Raw genomic sequence first — 6,000 nt, 5'->3', positions numbered from 1 at the left:
TTCCTTTTCGTCTTCATATGTCCATCCTTTCCCACCCTTTTGTCTTTGGAAATAATAATATAGGCTGTAGCCTATAGATGAGATGTTAGGTTATCACTGTGAATCATACCTGTAATGCAGCTTAAATTCCAATGCTTTCTTCTTATGCTCTTGGAATGGTTTCAGTATCTCTTTGTCACTCATAACCTTTGTTTTGTACTTTCAAATCAGTTGACTGTAGTGGCAATGAAACGATGATTGTGTTGGTCCTGATTTTAGTATTGCAATGTCATGTGAGCTTTCTTTTCTGCAACCCGTTCCTCCTTTTTCTTTTCACCAAAGTCCAAGACTTTGCATGCTCATGGTGCTGAGCAGGTCAGACAGACTCCTGTTACCTTCCTGCTTCCCTGAGCGTCTTGAAGTCTCGCAACAGTGCCTTATTTGTATATGCCTTGCATGTATCTGCATCAGTTCTAACAACTAACAGTATCTGGTTACCCACATGCTCCAAGGGTACAATCCAGTTTTGAGTAGTGTTTGCTTGCCTTCAGACCAGGCCAATTGGTTGGAGATTTCAGTTGCATTTTTGTGTTGTTGGTGTTGTTGTTTTGTTGTAATCTCTGAGGGAACTGTTCTGCAATATTGTTTTAGCCAACGCTCTCCACCTCTCCCAGTCTTTCTCTCTCTGTCCATGTGCCTCTGTAGTATGTCTCTTAAAGAAGTATTTTTTTAATATTTACCCGCTATTTTTTCTTGTTAAAGGAGACTTGAATGGTGCATTTGAAAAGTTGTAGTGGCTATCCTGTTTCTTGTGACTGTCCCTTTTATTTTATTTTTTAGGATTTTTTGGGCAGTTGTGTTAGGTTTAGGGCTTGGGCTTACTTTTCTCCAAAAATACAATTTTTTATTTTATTTCCTTGCATGCAAGACATCAGGAAAAAAGACAACCAAATATGGTCTGAGTACTGTATATGAAAATGAAGCTTGAACAGGTTGCTTGTTTAAATATTCGGATACGAGTCCATAAAACTTGTTTTTCTGGTCCTGATCTTTTTTTAAAAGCGTTATATATTTTTTTGCTGAATGCTGAGTGTTTGGTAACTTAACTTTCATTGTATTCTGTAGCATTTGTTATTTCTAACAGAATTCTTCCCACTCATAAGGCGGTGTTATTTTTAAGTTATCAGAGCGAGGTACATTTTTTTTTAAACTTTCAGTCTGTTCATTTACTTTTCCAACTGCTAAATAGCCACCATTCTCTTAAATGTGTACGTCTCTTACACGTATGCATTTCAGTTATTTCTCAGAGAAATCAGCATTTATGTGAAGGCATCTGTTTGTCAGATATAAGGAAAGATCCTTTTTTAATATAGAAATATTAAATGGATATGTTAGGGAGAAAAGCAAAAATTGGGCTATGGAAAGTATTCTTTGTTACTGCTGATAATATCTTCCTGCAGTAACTTTTTGGATTTAATAATAATTATGATATTTAAAGATCACTTCTATAGCTCCCACTCCCTGGTGGCTCTAGGCGCTTCACAATCAAATTTGATTTTAATTAACGTTTTATGCATACTGGCCCATTTAACATACAACAATTTTTTCAAATACGTAATATACACTCATAATCTGACAATGAACACATACACAAAAAGACAATCACTGTGGCTGCTGATCATGCTTGCCGTTGGAAGAAGAAACTAGTTGGTAAAATGGGATTTAAATAAATGTGTTTTAAGACCAGATTTAAAAGCTGGCAAAGTAGGCGTCTTTCTTAAATGCTGGGGGGGGGGGGTTGGATTCCCGCCTGAGGGAGTAGCTATCGCAAAAGCCCTATCTCCAGTTGTTGTTTTTTTTGTTTTGTTTTATAAGGCATAGTCTTGGCTCATTTACACACTTACTGCACATTACTGCAACTTTGTAAAAAGAATATGGGCTTTGACAGATTTAAGATTCTCTTACTTTTAAGATGAGATCAATATATGAAACAGTATGTATGTTCTTAATTAATGGTAGTATATTTCTTACAGTTAAAAAAAGTGTTACAGTTTGACTAGAGTCAGAACTGTGCACTGAGCTTTTTAATTTTTTTACTTGTATTGGCGATATAAGAAGTACTCTGCCATATTCTCACAGGCATGACACTACTTACTTATAATAAAGAATTTTAAAATTGAGTTTCCAATTTCACTTTTCTTTACATCGTTAATTCCCTTAATCTGGTATACTTGAATGTCAACACCCCCCCCCCACAGGGGTTCTGGTGACTTTTCTGCCCTATAACTTCTTTGATCTTTCCTGGGGGAGTTAATGTGAACACCCACAGCAGTAAAAGGCTTATCTCTTATCACACACACACCCCTTTTTTTTTTCTTTTTTTTTTTTAGATGTTCCCAAAATGTTGGGTCAGTCTCGGTCTTATCAAATTTATTTGAGCACTATCTAAACTCATTCAGCTCCTACTCCACCCCAAGCCTTCCATTTGCTCTTTTATTCTGTTCTGTGCTTTTGCTTCTGTAGGATATTGGTCTTTGTAGTGTTTTTTTTATTGATCACTAATAACTTTCTAAAGTTTCTTTTTCTTTTTTTTTTTAATGGAGAGGGGTGTTGTTTCCATTTTGTCTCCAAAGTTGTTGTTTTTATGCTGTTTTGCAGTTTGTCTCATCTGCAATGGATGTTTCCGGTGGGGAGGTCCGCTTTTATAACATCTATTCACATCGTCATGTAGACATCAAAATTTTATTATGTTATTTGTTGGTTTGTTTGGGGGTGGGTTTTATTGCCCTTTGCAATTTTGCACTGCCTTATTGTGTATATGCAATACACGAGAAATCTATTGGTGGTTTTTCTTTTGTAGCATTCTACAATTTGTCTATAGTCTTGCTATACTCAGCATTATGGTATGGATACGCTTCTTTTGTACTCAATCATTAAAAAATCTGTGTTGAAAACTAGCAAGCTTACTTCTCTTCATTGCAGTAGTGAAACGTTTCTCGTAAATCCACACAAAGAGTGCTATTTTTAGTTTAATTTGTTTCTTGTGTTCATTTTTTTTTTTGTGTTCCACCTTGAATGGTTATGGGGCGGGGGGCTGTCAGGACTGTTTTTCACAAATCCTGCTTGTCCAGTCTCTGCTATATGATATGGTTCGGTTCTTATGTTGACTGCCTCATGCATCTTGTGTTAACCTATTGAATCAGAAGTAGAACCAAAAGAGTTTAACAAAATTATTACTTTTTTTTGTGTGTAGATAGAAACTGGAAACAATACAAACATTATTGTGGGCACCACGGGTAGGTCCTACTTCTTTCCTTTCCCTCTGTTGTTTTTGTCTGTCTTACTTTTCACAAGCACTAATTGACCATTATTGTGTCGATGTGCTTCTCTTTTATGCTAACAAACGAATATTCTTACTTACTGGCTTTATTGATCGGAGGTTAAAAACTAAAGCTTTTTTAACCCTGCACACAACACACACTTAGTTTAAGCTTTCCTGCGCAGTACTTTTGATTGCATGTGTTAAGCATCTTTAAATTTGAAGAGGTCTGTTAAGTTTTTTATTTATACCAAGCTATTTTCTCTCCCCCCCCCCCCCCCCCCCCTTCTTTTTCTCCAGCATCTTTTGTTATCTGTCTATCCCTCTGAAACACCTTTCTGTCTGGACCATTTCTTGTCTCCTTTCTCAGGCCTCTGCTTAGTTGGTTGGCAGATGCTTTAGTGGTTTTGGTCTTCCTACTTCTTTTTTTTAATGTATCTTTCGTCCTAGTCTGCTTCTTTGCACATGCTGAGTTGTTGCATTCACCTGGAAAAGTTAGTCCGGTTTTATAATTCTAAAGTGCTTTGTCTGCAGTCAAGAGATGTTTTGAGATGGTGTATTCTGAATGTGGGAGTATGTTCCTTAGTTATTTTGCTGTAATGTCAGTGGGTGTATGTCATGAGCTTTCTGCTTCTGCTATTCTACAAGCCTCACTTTATACTTTGCACAAAGTTGAAGGGTGTGATGAGCAGGTTCTTTTTCCTCACTACTTTTGTTCTGTCTTGAAATGCCGATTCTTTGTTCTTTACCTAAGATATCTAAAAATTGCTCTTCTCTCTATATTAGTGCTTCTGTGCTGTTTGATGTCAAATGTTTTATGTTGAGTGTGGTTATTTTTTTTTTCTCTCCTGGTCTACCTTTCAATGTATGTAACAAATTGATTTTGAAGTTTTATAACACCCCTCCCTTGGATAGCTTAGTGGTTCCTGTCAAAACCCTGTCTTGGGTGACTAACAAATCCCCTCCATGGAACTACACTCAGACCCTCCCCTTTTCTCCTTCTCAGACCCTCCCCTTTTCTCCTTTGCGTCAGATTTAAGCTCTAACAGTGCAAGTTCATTTATTTGAACTACTCCTCTTCTCAAAAATTTGCTCACATAATGTAGAGCTAAAATCCTGGGGATGTTCAGTAGTATGTATGGCCCAGAACTATATCTCATCATTTCATTTTTCTCGTAAAAGAAAGAATGTTTTGTACGATTGCTTTTCTAAAACTGTTTGGGTTGCTCAGTTAGCTTTTTGAAATTTTAAAGCTGCTTTGCTGCTAATTGGATATGGACAGACTGTTTCCTTTAGTTATCATGAGTGGGGGGTGTTAAAATAAAAGCATCGATGGAAGATAATCTGAGTCTGCTCCCCTTCTGCAAGAAATTGTGACTCTCTCTTAACGTTCTCTTCACCCAATCACCATCATCATCATATTCATTTTTGTGAGTGTTGGGACCCTTTCTTTGGGGGGGGGGGGGGGGGGGATGAATCTTGGAGCCCTGTAGCTCTCCTTTCAAAGATTGATTGTTGTGGAGTACGTTTTGTTTGTGTTTAAACTTACCAGGGCTCAAGATGTCACAGTAGCACAATAATTGTGTGTTGCACTATACAACTGTTGTTGTGAAAACCTTTCTATGGTTGTGTGATCAAGAAATGTCAAGCGGGTGGTTGGAAGGCTCCACTGGTTTGTTCTACTTCTTTTCTATCCCTCTGTTGTGTCTGTGCACCTGTCTTACTTTTTCCCAGTTCTGTATGACTTATTGTGTCAATGTGTACCTCTTTACTTAAAATTAAAACTGAGAAATGTGAAGCGGGTGGTTGGAGAGCTCTACTGGTTGGGCCTTCTTTTTCACTTTTTTTATTTACAGCTAGTGTAAGCTTAAAAGAACAAAAAAATGCCTCATGAATACAGAAATAGTGAAAAATTTACATTAGTTCACATGCAGTCACACTCGTGCACAATTTTAAAAATGTTGAGGCTTATAATACAATAGTTTATATGTTTTAACAATAAATTGGGCACAAAATGATGGTGCAAGAAAGGTGCATTTTCAAAAGGCATATTTTTTTTTCTTGATTCTCAAAAATATATTACTTAATTTTTGTGCTTTTGAAGAGATGAAAATGGAATTGGCATAAACAAGGACATAGGTGGTGAAAGTGGAAGGCGAAAAGTTTACTCATTATGGCAAAAACACTTTACTTAGTATTACTGTTGTGTTTTCAACAGTCAATAATTGAATTCCCTCAACCCTTACATATTGTCTGATTTGCTATAGTCATAGGCATTGTCCTTACATCGGGAAGGGGCATTTAAATATAAATGCCTTTGTCCATTTGAGCTTTGTTTTCATATATCCCAAATTTTTTGTAGCATGGTTGTAGAACTTTGTTGGTAGGTGAGGATGGGTGGCGGACGCTCTGGTATGGTCTTCTTTTCTACTTCTTTTCGGTGTTTCTATTGTCCTAATCTGTTATTAGCAAAATGCTGCTGTGTGGGTGGTTGGCGGGTGCTCTGGTGTTGCTTGCTACTTCTTTCCTATCAAACATACATCTGTCCTTATCTCTCCTTCTTTTTTGTGTATGTTACTCACTTGTCAAACATCTATTCTTCGGCACTTATATGACCTTATTGTGTTGCAAATGCTGTAAAACCCCTACTAAAACTAAAATCTGCTGTTTTTGTTTGCATGGTGGCTCTCCACAAACCACAA

At 37.0% G+C, this 6,000-nt stretch overlaps 1 protein-coding gene across 1 annotated transcript in view; it reads left to right on the top strand.

The window, feature by feature from the left end:
* Positions 1–6,000, top strand: part of LOC101851628 — a gene marked incomplete in the record, with an annotated part of 55,446 nt that overhangs the window by 31,567 nt on the left and 17,879 nt on the right.

The sequence above is a fragment of the Aplysia californica genome, unplaced genomic scaffold (assembly GCF_000002075.1).
Source record: "Aplysia californica isolate F4 #8 unplaced genomic scaffold, AplCal3.0 scaffold00046, whole genome shotgun sequence".
Classification (NCBI taxonomy): domain Eukaryota; kingdom Metazoa; phylum Mollusca; class Gastropoda; order Aplysiida; family Aplysiidae; genus Aplysia; species Aplysia californica.
Note: the sequence above shows the minus strand (reverse complement) of the source record. Positions and strands in the feature narration are given on the sequence as shown.